Source organism: Mycteria americana, chromosome 5 (assembly GCF_035582795.1).
Source record: "Mycteria americana isolate JAX WOST 10 ecotype Jacksonville Zoo and Gardens chromosome 5, USCA_MyAme_1.0, whole genome shotgun sequence".
Classification (NCBI taxonomy): domain Eukaryota; kingdom Metazoa; phylum Chordata; class Aves; order Ciconiiformes; family Ciconiidae; genus Mycteria; species Mycteria americana.
The window spans coordinates 25,956,690-25,976,271 of NC_134369.1; positions in this window are offsets into that span (position 1 = coordinate 25,956,690).

Below are 19,582 nucleotides of genomic sequence, written 5' to 3' on the forward strand. Positions count from 1 at the left end.
TCAGGATCTGAAACATGTTATTACAATGCAATTTCATCTTCCATTTGCAGAAGACTAAACTTTGTATCCATATTTTTCCTTTACAATTCCATGCTAAAGAAAGTTCAACACTTCCAATTTGGAAACATCTGCATATAAAATAGTATCAGACATTTTAGCCAAAGTAGTCCTATTATGGGCAAAGGAGATAAAGGTGCACATTTTAATGTTTGCTGTTTGGGGAATAAGGCTCCTGACAGCAAATACAGTTGTTGCTACCTGACAATACATTATGGATAAACTGAGTTTCTTGTAAACCCTTCCACAGATCTAGTTTCCAGCTCAAGAGCATTTCTTTAAAAACTTGGTTTTTATAAAGCCTTATTTTATCCAGGTCTGCTGAGCAGACAGATATTCAACAGTCTCAGTTCAACCAGTTCTTCAGAGCTGGGAACTACAGCTACATGCTACAGTTTTTTTCTGAGAGCCTGGAAGAATGGTACAGGATTGTCAACAGAAATACAGAACTTGGACATACCTTTGGCAATACACAGATTCTTGATCAAGACCAGTGTCTCTCATCTGAATAGCTCTGCACTGTGCTTTTACAAAATGGCAAAACTGAAGAGCAAAAGATACACAAGAAACGGATTCTGAAAACCAAACAATAAAAATACATAGTCACACACATATTAAACAGAAGGAGAAGGTTGGATACACATCTTCAAACTTCTGGCAACTGAATGATTCAGTGAATCATATTAATATCTTGTATTTTGGTCCACATATGATGAAGAATATTAGCTTTCATGAAAATCTCACTGACATTTTATACTTCAATTATTTTCTTTGAAAGTCATTATCTGTGATCAGAGTTTTAAAACTCTTCTGATGAATATGTCTACCACACAAGCCAGCACAGAAATTGAATTTATTTTCAGTGCCTTTAATTGTACTCTTTCTGATTTCAGGATAACAGTTTTCATTGCAGTTAAAAATGTTTACTCAAATGTAAAATAGTGTAAGAAAGAGACAAAATTCTGCAGAGGTCAGTTACTGGATAATTTTTTAAATGTAAATTTATTAATAGTAAATAATAATGCATAATTTAAGAAATCTAAATTATTTTTTCCTTTGAAACTGTTGTATTTAGTTCTGTAGTGTGTTGTGTTAAGAGTTACTGTCGTGTAGGAGTCTGAGGAGTGCCTGAGGGGGGGAACCCTCCCGTTGAGTCACGAGGTTCAGACAGGACCCCCTTGCTTTCTAAACTCCTTCTCAGAGAGGAGTCTAGGTGCGGCTAGATCCAGTCCTAGTCTCAGACTTGGTCAACGGTTATTTTCTAAGGACTGTATATGCAGCCATTCATCAGAGTAAAGGTGACAGCGTTAATTTAAACGTGCTGCACCCCCAGTCTAGTTGTGTTGCATGAACTATCACGGCCACATTAATAAAGAGTGCAGTTTATTAGAGCAACAGATACACAGATTCTTTGGATTACCGGTGATAAATTTACTGGCTGCAAAGCACGTGCAAATACCAAGAGTATGAGTGACACTGCCGGCTATAAACGCGTTAAAGATGATAAAGCAACTCTAGAGAGATTTCTAAGTTTCCCGGGGAGGTACTTGGTATAACCAAGTGTTCAAATCTTACCCAAAGGCATCCCGATGGGGGGGAAGAGAGGTTCAGCCCATCGACTGATCCCAGAGGTCAGAGTGGTACGCGATGGTGTCTTCCCTAACATTCGCTTTCTCTTAAGCCATTTTATACTATCTTTCACCTTTCGGGTGGAGCTTGAGTGACTCTAGTCATACATCTTTGTTTAGGATTGGTGTCAAGTTTTCTCGCTTCACTTTTAAAGGTATAGGCTAGGAAAAATTCAAAGCGCAAGCTCAGTGAGGGGTGGTCGCACCTTGGAGGCGGGTAGCTTTTGGGATGGAGGTGTGTTTTGGTATTACAATGATGTTATAATGAGCAAAGTTCATCAAAGGACAGCATTTTGTCAGAAACATGACAGACTGTTGGCCCAGGATAGCAAATGTGCAGCTTACTGGTCACACACAATACCTTTGAGTTCCCATTTAATTGCAGAGCCTGCCCGCGGCGTCTCCACACCGCTCCACCCTCCGAACAGTACCTTCTTAGAGTCAGTACACCAAGCTCCCCTGGCGTCACCAACATCTAAGGTTACAGGCCTAGGGAACTTCCATGGAATGGCCTTGCACGTCAGCCGCATTCCACCCGGGAATCTTCTTCAATGCTGTACCTTACCTAAAAGTGTCAATATAAGTTTAATTTCTAAGTCACCTCCAGCTATTATCCCACATAATGTCACAAGTGGACAGATAAAATGATGATCACTGCAAACCACTGATCACTCCTTTGCAACTACGTTTAACTGTACTTTCTGAGTCCTACCATAGTTTGAAGCACTATGCGTACGAACAAAGTGTTTTTTGCACAATCAGAAGCTGCTCTTTACCAGTAAATGCAGTTTAGTATTATTAGTTGTGTTAACTGGTCACGTAACAGACAATGGAAAAGGACACTTGGAAACTCATGTTGTATTAATTCAGTTTAGATAACAGTTTTAAAGAGTTCTTTTCAGTGTGAAGGACAGCTGGGGAAAGGGAGCTGTCTACCACAGGCTGCAGGGGAAGATAAGAGGAGAAGGCAGATTGTTTTTACAGTAATGGCATAAATGCAGTGTCATTAAGTACTAATAAGATGGTCTAGGAAATTTCCATCACTGGAAATTTTAAAGATTATACTAGACAAAAATTTGTCCTGAATAGTGCAAGTAGAGTTGGTCCAGTCTGGGCGACAGAGGGCTATATGACCTGCAGATCTCCTTCTCAACCCTTCAGAAAAAATAAAAATTATGTCAATGGAAGGTCTAACTAATCCTGTCTCTTCCCCTGTTCATATAAACCCTCTTGTGATGAGACCTTTTCCTTTCATTCATCAGTACTAGACCAATAAAACAGCAAATGTCAAAGCCAGAGTGTGCAGCCAACTAAAAGAGCTGGCATTCAGAAAATAAATTGCTATTTAACAGCTCTACATTACTACTTATAAACAAGTACAACTGTTTTCATGAAAGATATGTGCACATTGAATCAGGAACTGCCCTTGCTAATCAAGACTATATTTCAACAGAAAGATTTCAAGCAATAAAAAGGATAATGTCTCTTCTCCAGTCAAAGATAGTTGATACAAGCAGTTCAGAAGAAGAAAAAAAAAATCAGTAAAATTTATGTAACAACTGTATTCACAGTTTTATGTTATACGGGTAAGTAACAAGCAGAGTGGCAGTATATATTATACATATATATATTCTTTTTATCTGTAGGTACTCCATACAGGCATTTATTTAATATTACTATTAGGGGAAAAGAAAAAAATGTCTTTTATCCTTTAAGGCAGACTATCTGGATTCATGTTCATGAATTTCAAACTCCCAAGATGTAGCTTAGTTAGTGACTGCAGATAGTACTTCCTTTGAATCAGAATTTCTGTACTCAGTAAAGTTTCATAATTTTATGTTTCACTGGAAGTACTTCACATGTTTAATGAATGTTTTTTTGTTATTTATTCTGCCTCACAGGAAAAATGCAAACATATTTTCTAAATGTCAGTTAATAAGTCTTACAGAATTGGAAGCTCAGATCCTAGGGAATTTATCTGGGGGAAAAAAAAGAGCTCTTTTCCTTATACAAACACTACTCAATCTGCTGTACATGCATTGGATGGTAAAGCACACAGTCATATGGTTACACTGCCCTTCAACCCTACAAGATTTACATAGACTTAGTGACAGGCACAGCTAGCAGGCATTAAGAACACCAGCTCTGACATGGCTTCCATATCCAGAATATCTGTGGAGAACAGCAAATATCAGAATGGAATCTATTATATGCTCCTACTGTTACCTTGTTTTTTATGGATGGCCAAATTCTCAGTTGTCCTGCCTGCAGCTGGACCTTTCAATGCAGACACTGAAGTATGAGCAAAGTAAAATTTGAAGAGAGGAAGAATAACATCTACCTCCTGCAGTATTGTTCTCAGGTTTAAGATGACGACATTGTCCAGACAAAGTACCACCCTTGAATACTATGGATGGCTCAGGCTTTCTACATTGAAATGTCAATCTTTTCTTTTCTGGGTTTTTTTCAGTCTTCCTTCCCTCAGTAGGAGCTTCCTGCTTGAATCGTTTGCTTAGTTATGTTTGTGAGTGGAGAAGTTACCACCCAGTTACCACTCGGGTCGTTTAATTCATTTTCACAGGTCTCTGGGTAAGGGCTCAAAAAATTTTACAAGAAATCTCAGACACTGAAATTTGGCTTTTCTCATTGCCAGTCACTGACTGCCTATAACACTTTTGCTAATCAGGCAAATAGAAAGGTAGTACACCAGTATCTCAATACATCTAACTCTACAGTCCCTGGAAGACCTATTGCAGGAGGTGAATATTTTTAAATGGCTGCTTGCTGTGGCAAGCAGATAGATGTCTAATTTTCTCCGTATGTCAGAGTGAGTCTGAATACACATTAGGATGTTTTCTCCAGAGAGAAGTACAGTGTCATCTGCTGGAAAAAGCTGTGCTCCTATTTTTTAGGAGCAAGTTTCTTCTGAATTTTGCAACTAATAATACCAAGTACTTGCAGCCACAGCATGAGTGTATTTTGTTTGACACTCTGACCAGGGTTTTGTTGGAATACAGCAAGACTGTTGTCATTAATAGAGTGAATATGGAATTTCCCTAAGTACAGGAATTAAAAGGAACTGTAAGACAAGACATCTGAGGAATTTTTATCTCTGAGAATTTCAAAAAGAACTCTGCCTTCAAACAAAAATCTGTATTCTTTCATCATTGCCAATATCAGACCAGTTCGTACTGGATCTTTGCTCAGCCACACATGGACTGGTAGAAGGTCAGAAATCATCTTCCACCTTCTTTGTTTTCTGCAAAGTGTCCAAGTACAATCTCACAACTCTTGTCTCTTAAATGCAAAAGCTGTTTGTTTTTGGAGTGTGTGCAGTCTCAGGTCTCCCTTATAATAACAGGTACACACATGACTAAAAGCCAGCACTTTTGCACAATTTTTATCAATTCATTTCAGCTAAAATATTAATAAGATATTAAATTAACTAAGCCTTATACACTAAGTGATTGAAGAGAACTATGGTATCAAAGACTTCAAAGCCTAACTAAATATTTAAATCCAATGTTCTTCAGAATGGAGGGATGTTTGGAGTTTAGTTCCTACATAGCAGTGAGTTCCAATATGGAATCAAGTTCTGCAGAATTCTGGAACCAAAAAACCTCTTCCATATGTGAAAGTAGTGTTATCAGTAAGATTATGACTAGCATTTCACTACATAGGAATTTGAGGATATTTTCCTCAAATGGAAATGGGTTCACTGAAGTGGAACCCATTTCAGTGATCCTTAGATGTATAAGCAGCTCACTTTTTGCCTGAATTTCAAACATTACAGATTAAATTTTGTCAGTATCAACTAGGACTTTCTTGAAGGACCTTTTGCAGACTGACGTTACTTCCTGTTATGTAAGATACTTCTCAAATTTGTTAGTAATACATTACAGAAATAATCTTGCCTGTCTACAAGTTGTTTGTATCTACTTTCTGCAGTAACATTGCTGTGGAGCAAAGTTTGTGATTTTGGTGGGGAAAAAAGGAAAGTCTTTTCAGCATCAAGTAATGAGATAGAAGCTATGTAACATTTATGCTCAGGATTCATAATGCATAATCATAGCTTGTTGCTTAAACCTGGGATCAAGAGAATAGCAAAGAAAATGTAATAACAATGAAGTTAAAGACCTAAATACATGTAAAGCAGCATAACCCTATGGTGAGAAGAATTGTTTTAATTTGGGATTTGGAGAGGGATGTCAAGTTTTCTATAATTAGCTGTTTATCGTGGGAACTCATATTCCTGACATAAACATGCTGCTAGCACATGCAAGGTAAGAACAAAACAAACCCAAAATGTAAATTAAAGCAGCAGGGGTAACACTGATGTTACAATCATTATATGCTGTCTTCGGCTAACATGCAATATTGTCCATAGCATACTCCTTAGGAATTCACACAAAAGAATAATGAACAACTAGTCTTTATCAACATATGGAATACTGATGTCCCATACAGACTTTCAGTTGAAGGACTATTTCATCAATGCCAAATAATGGAATAGCATTTCCTTTTTTTCTAGAGGGAAGAAAGTAGGGGACTGTCATACGTATGTCTAATAGTCTAGTGCACCTAACAAGAGGGAGGAGTGCTCAGCTGAGCTTAATTGGTCACTATACAATCGCTTTAGAGCAACTCAGGCTGCCGTATGTGACAGTTACCTGTCTAGATTCACACATCTGCTACCCACATTTTGATGACACCTGTTCTTCAGCAGCATCTTTTCTGATCTTGCTGCTGTCATGTAGTAGCTACCCTTTGCCACTAGCAAAAATGCTAACATTTTTGTTAGTGCCACTTGAAATGTTCTGCAGCAACTAGACTATTTCTCTTTATTAGCCAACAGCTGTTAGATGTTTTTAAATAATTTTCACAGGGTTTGTGAAAGTGTGGCAGCTAATTACTTATAATTTCATATCAATTTACTAATTTCCAGCCCAACAGGATGTCCCTTGTCATAGATGTGCCAGGATTGGCTTTTAATGGCCTCAACCCAGCTGGTTGTTACTGGAACCAATTCATGCCTAATATGGTTTCCAGATTTCCTTATCTGTATGGGTTTTGAAAAGCGAATTTAAAATAAAAGAATGAAGTGATGAAGTTTTCAAAATGGTCTTAACAAAGAAGCCTTTATTATTCTTTCCTTCACCCGCCTAGAAACGGACTAAGTATAGCACATTTGCAATAGGTAGAACTTGAAAAGCTTTGTCTTTTTCCCACCATTTAAAAGTTTGGAAGCTTTTGCTGTACTACTGAAAATGCGGAATATATCAGATGTTTTAGCCTTCATCAGCCTTGAAAGCCATTGGAGTTGATTGTGCTTTTTGATACGCTAAATCAGAAATACAGTAGCGAAGAATTAATTTATACTGCTTTCCCAAAATTAGGACAGAAACTGAAGAGCTTATGGGTAGCTTAGTGCTATTTTGAATATTTGAAACCTCGCTTTGAGTTTCAATCTGCTGGTTGATCCCATTCAACAAACCTCTTCTCCATACTGAATACTAATAAAAGTAATAGTCTATTTCAAAGTAATGTTTAGGGCCTAGAACATTCACAGACTAATTTTTTATCGTATTATTATTTTATCTGTACTAACAGGACAGTGACACTTGGAGGTTGTAGTGCCATCATGTTAAGCCTTATATAAAGCCATAAACAATTCATAGAAGAAAACATACATTTCCAACCAGGCAACCATTCCCAGTTTTGGACAAATCTTGAATGACAACACTTTGAATTTAAAATGCCAGAACTATTTATAAAGTTCAGCTCTTTCTTTCTCCTCCTATGTTCACCACTCCTCTAAATACATACAACTCAGTATAAAATTTAAAATAGGGTATACCCTAAATTAATTAGAAGCAGAAACATTTTTCATGTTGAAAAACCATACAGATGTAAACCCAACATCCACGATTACCCCCAGTAGAGAGGAGTAACTGTTCTTGTAAAACATTCATTTCAGATTTGGGATTGTTCTTCCATGAGATTCCATTGGGATTTCTGCTTGCAACTTTTGCTAAGTATTAGCAGAGGTTTTTCCTCCAGCATCAAGGTGTCAAATCTCCTATTCATAGTAACTCATTGATGTAGAATATTAAGGTAATACATAAGCCAATACATCACAACTTTTTCTGAGGTATCTCTGCAAATGCACAGGTGCATTTTACTGTAACGCATTAGCACAACAAAATGTGTAATTCAAACCCCAAAGTATCTATGTGTTTAGAACAAATAGTTTTGTCTTCCAGTTGCTCTTCTTGTCCTTGTACAGATAAGCACAAGTATGGATTTCAGATCTAAGTTCTAGTTTCCTAGAAGTATTTGGATATAGGATTCTGATTCAAGCAAATCTTTGCTAAATGTCTTTAATGGTTAACAAAAGGCTTTAAGTGCATATTTTATAAATCTCCAGCTTATATTTTGCAGTAAGGCATTATATCAAATACTAAATGCATTTATTCCCTCTCTTTACAACTGCACCAAAGTCTAACTAATGAGGAAAAAGGAATGGAAATAAGTAAATACTGTAATGTTAGAAAGGTTGTTTCTTGTAGAGCACACACAAAAAATCAAAGAAGCTGCTTTAAGAAAGTAAATCTTTTTTACTTTCAGATATGAAAACAAAAAATCCTCAGATACCTCAGACTAGTGTGCTGAAGAAGAACATAGATGTCTGCCCTACCTTGTGCATTTGAAAAGTAATCAGTCCTGATTGGTAGCAGAGCAACTTCAGCGAGCCCTGGCCTGTAAATCAATAGGCTGAATTCTCCTGGTCCTTTCCAAATTCCATTTCCAATCCTACAGTAGGGATTAGTGTAGATCTAGCCCCTGATAGACAGATAAAACTAGCAGTATGTGCAGACTTACTATTTAATAGACTGGATGTAAGGTATCAGTGATTGCTGAAATGGACTGTCAGTTAATGTAGATGGGGAAAAGAGGAGCAGTCTCCTGCTGTCCCTTAAAACAATAATCCCTCTGTTCTCTCCATTCCCTAAATCAGAAGATTTCTGCCTTGTTTCTGCCTTAATATGTACTTCATATATTAAAAGACTTAGCCATAGCTGATTCTAAGAGTACTGCATATGAAGAAAACTCACAAATTGTAAACTCTGAAGGTTTTTTAAAATTGATCTGTTGCATTTTTTTCTTAACTGTGAACATTGTAATACGCATTTTAATTTGAGTCTGGGGAATGTCCTCTATTAAGAGATTAATGCCCATTGTTGTAAATGTAGGTACTATTACTTACTGTCACTTACCATTACTTGGCTTAGAAAAACCCCCAAACTATAACTCAGTCAGTCAAAGCTGAAAATACAGCAACAAGTAACCAAACACTCTGGGAACAACGATGTAACGTTTAGGTCATGAACGCTGCTTGGACTTAATTTGCTTACACAGTAAGCAAAGTTGAATTCCTTTATATTTAGGAGTACCAAGAAGAGCCTTATAAATCACAGTTCTGTGGAGCGCAGATCTCTGTACTAAAATATTATCTTTTGTGAGTCAGCTTAGCTGCATTTTAGGACAACAAGCCCATAAAGTTTTTTACTCTGCCTATTATCCTTTTTGTCAGAAGAGTTTAGACAAATTAATGTAATTTGTCCTCTTGGAGTGCGAGATGCCTTTTATGGCATCTAAGTATATCACAGAATAATTAGGGAGAGTGTCTAAGAGCTAATCAGCATTGGAGAAAACTGGAAAACAGGAATAAAATCAGAACTCTGAAATTACGCTGAATACCTTCTGGGAGCTCAAAGGACTGACTGGACTTTTCGGACAAGAATAAAATGTTTGCACTTCTATCATTGTTCATATACATCAAATTTGATGTCTGCTAAATACCATCTGTGTTTAGCGCTACCTGTTAGATACAGGATCTGCCTTCACGCACTAAAAAAAAAAAAACAGAACAAAAATTTTCAGTTACAGCTATAATTGCAACTTTTGTGATATGTTTTCAATGAAATACAATGAAAACCAAAAACATGGCCAGAAAGTAAGTACAAATGAACAGTTAATGACTTGCTGAGTTTAGGGTTTTTTTTTCAGTGGAGGCAAAAGAAGCAATTCATATGCAGAAGATGGAAAGTATAAATAAGGAAAGAAAGGAAAGGATTCTACTTTGCATTCACAAAGATCCATGCATATATTAGGAGATTAGTAACATGTTAGGGCTGCCACGCATCTTCTCCTCTTGTTTCACTTGTATGAATATGCCTTGCTACTTCATTTGCCACTAACTTATAACCTCAACTCTACTTTCTTTACCCATCAGGATAAGGAATTTAACTGTAGCAAAGTCAGTATAATTTGAAGCTCTGGAAAAAACACTCCATTAGACTTCATAAGGCCAGGAACAAGACTTAAAACATTCCTTAATTTTATTTCTAAACATTAGTCCCCCCTCTGAGATGCTGATCTTCTAAAATTGCTGCAATTACCTCTCTCACATCTTTTAAAAAAAATATATTTCTTTATTCTTATATTTCTGTATATTACTAGCTAGCCTTCTGTGGGGAAATTATGGCATTTCGCCAACATCTTCAAGGCTAGTCCATTTCTTGACATTCTATCTTCAAGATAAAATAAGTCTTTTTCCTTCTTTTTCCTCATTAGTCAGGAAAAAAGCAAAATCCTAAAAGCAGTATTAGCAGTCATCAGGGGACTAACTATTCCAGAATTTTTAGTAGAAAAAAGAAACTATAACCTGTCATCAACTGGTTTCTTTAATATGCCTCTGGAAATCACACATGCTTAAAATGTGGTGGTATGAAGGCTTATGTAGTAAATGTGTTTACACAGTGTATATTGCATACAATGAGTACAAAAATATTTAAGGAAGAGGCAAGTCAGAAGATGCTTCATGTGGTGAAAAGCATTGTTCATTATCACTGTTCAGCTCTCCAGATTTCGTATTGTTAAATAGCTTTCCATGGTCTTCTCCCTCATTCATGCATTTTTCAGCCTAATCTATTCAATCATTCTCCATTACATTCCTCTTTAAATCCTTTGCAACTTTACTGTATCTTTCTTGAGATAGAGGAAGGAAAATTTACTGTATATGGTGTTCCATGGAGTCCGTCCATTTCTATAGCTGCATAATGATGTTCTTATTTTATTTGCTATTTCTTTCCCAATAGTTTATAGGATTCTGTTTGTTCTTCTGGCTGCTATTGAGTGGGTATTTTCATAGAACTACTTACCATAACTCAAATGTCGCATTCCTGAATGGTGACAGTTAGGCTCTGAGCCCATTACTATATGTGTAAACTTAAAATTGATGGAGTGGAGTGAGGGATACTTTGTATTTCACTATATTCAATTACCACATTGACATTTTATTGCTTAATCACTGAGTAGTATAAGGAGATACCACAGTTCTTCATATTCAGATTCTATCTCTACTCTCACAAATAGTTTAAAATCATAGGCAAATTCTGTCACTGCTATTCACAGGTTTTTTCACATTGTGAATGCACGCATTGAAAAATATAGATCTGGTGGAAGTTCATGGGTGACCTTCACCGTGGGAACAGATTATTCACTCTTTTTCTGTATGTCCTCTTCTTCTTTTTGGTAATGAGGACCATATCAAAAGTCTATTTAAACTTCAAAAAGTGATTTTTAACTGATTTCCTTTGTTCATACATTTGCTACAGTTCTTTCAAGGACCTGCAGAAGATTTATGAGATAACTTTTAAAACCATGACAACTCTTGCCTAGTATGTTGTTCATTTATCGGAACCCTAACTCTGTTCTTTATTATATGTCCTATTAATTTACCTGATAGAAATATATAGCTTATCAGTTACAGTTATTCAGATTTATGGAATCTTAGAAAAACAATTGTGTCATTTTACATAATAGTAGATTAGGTATTTCATATTTCAGTTCCTTTACAGCTACAGGTAAAATACTACCTAGTCCCAGCAGTTGTTGCATTTATTTACTCCATTTTTTACATTGATCTAGGTGCTCTGTAGCTGCTTCTACTGACTCTTTATTTAGGAGGGATCAGCTAATGAGTCCTTCATGAAGACTGGTGAATCTCTTTGAAGTTCTTGCACCAGAAATAAACATATAAGCAGGTCATTTGAATTTTTCTTCTATAGTAGTATATTTATTTTATATCTAGATTGTCTGTTGGCTTCACACAAACTCTCTGGAAGGCTTCTTGCTTTTACGTGTTTGAACAAAGACATTTTTATTAGATTTCATGCTTCATCTTATTTGTTCCTCAAACTGGTTGTGGCCTGACTTTGTGTGTCTTTACAATTAATTTCTCTGAGTTGAGGACAGTTTCTTTTCTTTTTTAATTTAGAAATTCAGTGAAGGATTCTTTCCCCACTTTTTTTCTGCTTTGCCTTGCTCTTTAGCTATGCCAGATTCCTTGACTTTTTTTGTTGTATTTCCTCTATATTTCCTACATTCTTTAATACAGATCTTTAAATACTCTGCACTTACAAGGATTTATTGCTTTCTAATGCCCCTTTTATTTTCTCTTTAACAAATTTACCAATTTTTATGTAGACCCTTTCTTCAAATTAGGCAAAATAGTAATGAATCTGAGTTAAGATCTGAATGTGTTGTGACACAGCTTATTAAAGTACACCACCAACAGTTAATAGAAATCTGAATACAGAACCTAAAATACAATAATTGAATTCTTATATAATGTTTACATTTTTTGAAACACTGCACAAATGAATTTATAAATCTGCATGTCATGATTTAACTCCAGCTGGCAACTAAGCACCACACAGTTGCTTGCTCACTCCCCACTGGTGGGATGAAGGAGAAGATCAGAAGAGTAAATGAGAAAACTCAGGGGCTGAGGTAAGGGCAGTTTAACAGGTAAAGTAAAAGCCGTGCACGCAAGCAAAGCAAAGCAAAGCAAGGAATTCATTCACTACTTCCCACAGGCAGGCAGGTTTTCAACCATCTCCAGGAAAGCAGGGCTCCATCACACATAACAGTTACTTGGGAAGACAAACACCATCACTCTGAACATTCCCCCCTTCCTTCTTCCTCCCCCAGCTTTATATGCTGAGCATGACATCATATGGTATGGAATATCCCTTTGGTCAGTTGGGGTCAGCTGTCCCAGCTGTGTCCCCTCCCAGCTTCTTGTGCACATGGCAGAGCAGGGGAAGCTGAAAAGTCCTTGATTTAGTATAAGCACTACTTAGCAACAACTAAAATATCTCTGTATTATCAACACTGTTTTCAGCACCAATCCAAAACATAGCCCCATACTAGCTACTATAAAAAACATTAACTCTATTCCAGTCAAAACCAGCACACTGCATAATCAACTATGTGGCTGCGGAATAGGAATATTTCTATTAGCAAACATTGGTAGTGCCCATGTACTCTTTGTTCTCCATATTTTAACATATAAAATTCCAGATAAGCAAGGGGAGAAACGTAAGTTTCAAATGTTCAGTTTTCCAGCTGCAATTGGGAAATAAAGTCAGTAGTTTCTCTGTTATGAACTAGTGACAGTTCCAACAAATAAACATGATTTTCACGTGGCTCTACAATATGCCTTCTACTTTTGAATCCAAATCACGGAACTCTCAAAGACAATATGTTGTCAAGTAACTATTCAATTAAATAGGCAAACCATCTATCATCAGTACTCAGTGATTAAAATGTCCTCTGTTATCAGCATTATCATCCATTAGTTAAAGGCAAGATCCATTTCAACAGAGGAAAATCAGCAATAAGAATTGCAGCAAATTTGATTAATCAGCGCCTAATTACCAAAGATTGACAGAACTCTTTTTTTTTAATTACTTTGTTTTAAGAAGGGAATGCAGAATCAGCTACTATGGAAATGCCTGAAGATGAAAATAATAAAAAGCTGGTAATAGTATACATACTGTTCAATTTTAAAAAGGGTATTTGTAGTCTTCTGTAACCTGTCAGTATTAGACATTACTAACCCTTTTTTAGCATTATGTGGAAAGCTTTAGACGTGTACTTTGCCTGAGATAAAACAAATTGTTTTTTTCATTGAATTAAAGCATTATGTATGCAGAAGAGTAGGCTAACTGGCAATAATACCTTAAAGAGGAACAGTAGTATTTGAAATCCAGAAGATTTTTAAAGACAGTGAAATTGTATTACAGTAGCATCTTCAGATTTGCTCACCACTACTATATACAGAAGAAACCATTCAGAGGAAGGTGCACATCCATTAGACATAGCATCTATGAAGATGAACAAGGTGTAGGCAAGATGAATTTTTCCTCTCTTTTTCACCTGCTATGTCACACCAGTCTTTGTACATCTTACAAAAAGAAAAACACTAGGACTTGTAACATATGCTATTTTTATGTCTATATGTAATAAAAGTAAAAATAATAAAAAAGCAACCCGCAGGTATAAAGGTAGGTAGTGATACCATCCAAGTTTAGTGACTAGGATTTTTAGGGTCCTCGCAGAAGTGAAAGAAAGGCTAAATTATGCAGTCTAAATTAGCATTAATTTCTGATTTACCTTTGGAATTTTCTCTCTTTCTCAACATTAGCAATTCAGTGAGGCCAGAGAAGTAATCTTAATGGATACATTTGAGTCCTATAGTTGAAGATTTTAATATAACAAAAAATATCTTTATTTCCTTCCACTTTTAAAGCCCTTTATCTTACTAATTTTGTTGTTGTTTATCAGTCTTCAGACTTTATTTTTTTTTGAAGACAGGACTTACATCTCCATCCAGGGTCACAGAAATAAAACAAAGCATAGTTTTTGATAAATCAGCAATTGAAATTGGATGTTTATGAATGGGAATCTGTCATCAATACAGTATTTGATCAAATAATAATGATTATTAGTCTCAATTAAGTTGCATGTTCCCATATTTGCACTTTTAGTCTTACATATGGATATCAATTTCAGGATATTGAAATAATGATAATTCACTTCCAAAAAATTCGTCTTAAGTTTCAAGTTAGCTTTGAATGTTGTGGCTAGTTCACGTTTAATTCAAATTAATAAGATATTAGATGTAAAGGAGATCACCTATGATATTGGGGTTGAGTGAACTGTATTATTATGAAGCTTTTACTTGTTTTAAATAACAGCAGCTCTACCTGAAGAGTACTTCAAGTATATATTTTTCAAAAACTCCATGAACTTCTCTGGGTGAACCTATTATGTAAAGGAATACAGGGCCTTGTCTTCTGTCATGGAGTATTTTCCACATTTGTGGACCTTGTGCATAATTGCATTAAAATATAAAAAGAGAGCTATGATATATACATGCTTGCTGAATATATTTTCAGTTTAAATAAGTACATTGTTTTAATCTTGCATTTATTTTATACCTTATTGTTCAGGATTTTGATGAGAAAAGCCTACAATTATAAGCACTGGCAAATAGATCAGGTTTTCCTTCCTGCTTTCATGCTATTACCTAATTTTATTCTAATACCACCTGTATTATACATCAAATGCTAATAAACCAAGCAAAAAACACTGCAATCCAAGACAAATATTGTGGCCAGATAGTCATATAGTGAAAACTGCATTGTTAAACAAAACTTTGCCAAAGTCCACCTCAGATCATTGACGTGATTTAACTTCTCCCATATACTAGTTCAGAAAAACTCTATTGCAAGAAAATGCATGGGATTTAATAGCTCAGTAAAGCAAGGAAGGAGTTTAACATCATACAACAGTTTCCTCGTAGACGTCATTATCTGAGATCTTGTCTGTGCTTTTCAAATTAGCAGCCTTCATGGATAAAGTGATAAATTGTGCTCTTCATGAGAAGTCATACTCTTTTTAGCCATATTTTCTTGAAGTTCAGTTCTTCCTATGTGTTGTGTGTTTACAGAAATCCAGTTTTCTATGGAAGAATATGTCTATCTCAAATATGTTAATGACAAAATGATGGGGTTTCACTTTTCAGTATGAGCCGTAATGAGTAGCCAAAACAAATTTGCCTGTGTTGGAGTTCTAAGGGCCGGATTTTCTTCCACCTCCTTTCTCCATTCCTCTTTCTCTCCTTTTCCAACTATTATTTGTAATGTCAGCTAGTTTTATTTCCTAACTGCAAATGACACTGAAAAGGAAGGTTCACCAAAAAGAAATTACGCTGGCTTTGGTGGAAAGCAGACATATTCTTACAGCTTCATAAATCTACAGAACTTCTTCTACTGATGTAGAATATCCTATTTATTATTCCACTATCTTGTGTCCCCAGAAGGCAAGTGTGTCTTATGTAGCTGTCGTGTATGTCATTCTTACTACAGATATCTCACTGTGGGTAGCATTTCATGTTAATCACAATATCTCCCTCTCCATTAGTGTAATTGTTTGTCTCTCCCTCCCTCCTGTGGCTGTTTATTATGCCTACAATCTATCTGCATAAGTGTTATGGGTTGTAAATGTACATCTTCTGTCTTGCTAGCTATTATATGTATAATCCTTTATCTTGTTTCCATTACATTATGATTGGATGACACTTTTGACCAGAATAATCTGGCCTCTATGAATGAAGGTTTAAAACTTGGCTAAAAAAAAAAAAAAAGTCTATTTTACACTCATTTCACTGTAAGGGGTTTCTGAATCTGAAAACAAGTGCAGCAAAATACTGTTTGGCCTTTTATGGTTCCTTCTGTGAAAGCAACCAAGCTGGTTCCTAGGCATGCATCCTTCCTTGGCTTATTTCATTCCTTTAGTGAAATTATTTCCACTAATGTGTATTTTGTAAGACCAGGTTTACCTTTCTTGTTTCAAAACATTGTAAGACCTGCCCTACCCTTCCTGTTTCATAACATTATTAAAACAGGGGTATATATTTTTATTTTATTAAGAATATCATTGTTGGATTATGGAAGAGACATTATTAACCAAGACACAAGCCTCCTCTTTGATATAATCACTGATCCAAATCCAACAAGTTGAAAAGTCATAATTATTATAAAGCTATACAACATGATTTTATGGTCATTCATGAAATGCTGGATTCATGTAAATTTGTCAGATAGATGATCACATCATTAAAGAGAAAAATAAACCTCATCACCCCATTTGCTTTAAGTGTCTGCTAGCTGGCATCTTGTCAAAAATCAAGGCTAAAGAAGAAAATAAAGTGATCAAAACACTTATCTGTAGAGAAGGTAAAATCTCTACAACTAACAGTTGTACAGATCTCTCAGAAAGTTTGCCAAGACTTATAGTAATGGGGGTAATTTTAGAAAGAACCATATAGGAAAACAGGCCTGCTCTGACAGGACCACAAATCAAACAGAACTTTTATTATAATGCAGATGCTAATAATTAACTCTTTTAATTTAAAACAATCTCAAACTAACTAGATAGAAAAAGCCAGCAAGAAAGAAGAAACAGTTTATAAATAACTTTAGCTCCCGTGTTTTCAGAACAGGTCCTTGTTTTCAAACTTGGTTTCAGCCAACTCTGACTTCCTGAGTTGCAACAACTTCTGCAGAATACCTTAGGAAAATCCTTTTAATCACCCCTGAGTCCTGTCTGTTGTCTTTCTCCAAAATGTCTGTCTCAGTATGAACTGCCGACTTGCAGCCCCTTCTGCAAATAATATGAGTTATTTATTCTTTCTGTAAGACAGTCCTCTGTCTCTGAAACCTCCCTCATCAGGATGTTCAGCTACCCTCAAAAGAAGAAGGGTACCCCTCATTCCAGGGGTACCCATCTGACCTAATCATTCACCTTTTTAGAAGAAGTTGACAATACTGTGAACAAAAAACCCATCAACCAACAAAAAAAAAAAAATCCCCTCTGCTTCACATTAGCCAATTAAGCTTTCAAATGCCAAACCTTTTCAGCTCTTTGACTAAGTAAGTAAGTTGTCCCACAGCCAGGGAGCTAAAGCCAATCCTTCTTTTTTTTTTAACATTTGATTTTTCCACTTCCATTTATATTCATGTGTATATTCATATGTATCTGTGTGTTGTGTGTACAGGTAATGTACAGTGTAAATATGAAGCTAAATTAAAATTGTAATCTGTGGTTTAGCTCTACTTTCTCTATTTAAGTTTCTTTTCACTAGCAAGGGAGGGTAAATCCATAATAATTATTAATCAACCCTTTTTTTTTCTTTGAAAATAAAATAAAAAAAATAGCTACCAATTGTCATAGTTGACAAAGAGGACATATGTGAATTTTGGTGAAGGTAATTTAATTTCCTGTGTCTCATTAAGTTCTTTAATCTTCTAGAGCACATCTTAAATTAGAAGTATCGTTTCAGTCAGCCTAGATTAGTTAATTTCTTTGTAGCTGCTGAGACAAAATAGAAAAATTCACCACCACAGTACAGTAGTCTGTTTTGAGTTGTTGTAACTCAAAATAACAATAAAGAAAATCTGATTTGAAATACATTAGCATATGTAGGTTAATGTTAAACTCTTCATGATAGGCTCTATTCTCATTGCTACACCTGCATACTCAGTATAGGTGAGGCTCTTTTCAAATACAACAGTAAGGGTTAGTTAGGAACTAGATTAAGCCATTAGGTATATAATATTTTGTAAAATTTCAATTATTTTTTTAATGTTTTAATAAATATACTAACAACATTGTCCTACCCACTACTTGAAAATATTTTCTAATTTCACACTAAATGATGGTTACTTCCTGATTCAAAAGTGTCACATTTAAGCATATTTATAATTCTTTATACAATTAAAGTAAGTATTCTAAACCATTTAATGTATTTAGAGTACATTTTCAATTAGGGTTAACATCTGAATCAAACTTCTTTGTGATCCACTGTATCATATTATGCTCTGTGTTGTTTCAATTTAGTAGTTTCTTCTCATTCAGCAAAATTTTTAGCAGTGTTTATTTTTGAGGTGAAAATTTTCCAGATTTTAAGGCACAAGGATTGACATATTCGAAATACTTGCATGCATGGGTTTCAGTCGATATCTCTATTGTGGAAATATTTGTGAACATTTGTGTGTGAAAGATTATTTGTATTGTAACCCCTCATATGTCTGTTACAGGCAACAAAGTGACTACAACTAATACAGATTCACTGCCAAAAGGTATTTATAAATGAAGAATATTACTGAAAATTATATTTGATTATAAATAGTTTTGTAAGGTAGGGAAGTTAAGACTATAATTAAAAATAAAGCAATAATGTAAATTCCACTTGTCTCTATATTGCTTTAAAAATCCCAATTTTGCCCCCTTGAACTTGACAACATTTTTTAAAATGTTAAGCTGTATTACAGGACTTTATACTTGCAGAGAGGTATAGGGAGGAAAAAAGAGAGGGAGAGTGAAAGAAAAAATGACCCCACCCCAACTCTTCATTGTCAGTATTGTACGATTTTTAAGGTCTGTAGAATCTAAGAATGTGTCATCATGAAAATATGTGCTGCATCTATTATTATCCTTCTACATATTAGTAATCTAAAGAAAGTGCTAAAATTGCATGTCAAATTTTAAATTTAAATTTTAAAGTATAATTTTCAATAGCATTCTTCATTTATAAATGCCTTTTGGCAGTGAATCTGTATTAGTTTTAGTCACTTTGTTGCCTGTAACAGACATAGGGATAGGCACATAAAGCATTTATCATGTACCATGATAAGTTTTCCACATGCTGATGTTAATTAAAAGTAGTATCTGTCTAAGGAACTTCATGAGTATTTTGAAATCATACCTGAAAGAAAGCACAGTGCAATATCACAGTGTTGCTGAGTATATTGGAACTGGACACATACTCAACACACTGAACTATAAAAATAGTTTTATGAAATTATAAAAAAAAAATATATCTGATAGCTAATTCCTCACAAACTACAAAAAATAGGAGCAAAAGACAGTAATAACTTCTGTATAGATGTTTTGTTTTTATTTTAAATATTTTTCAAGAT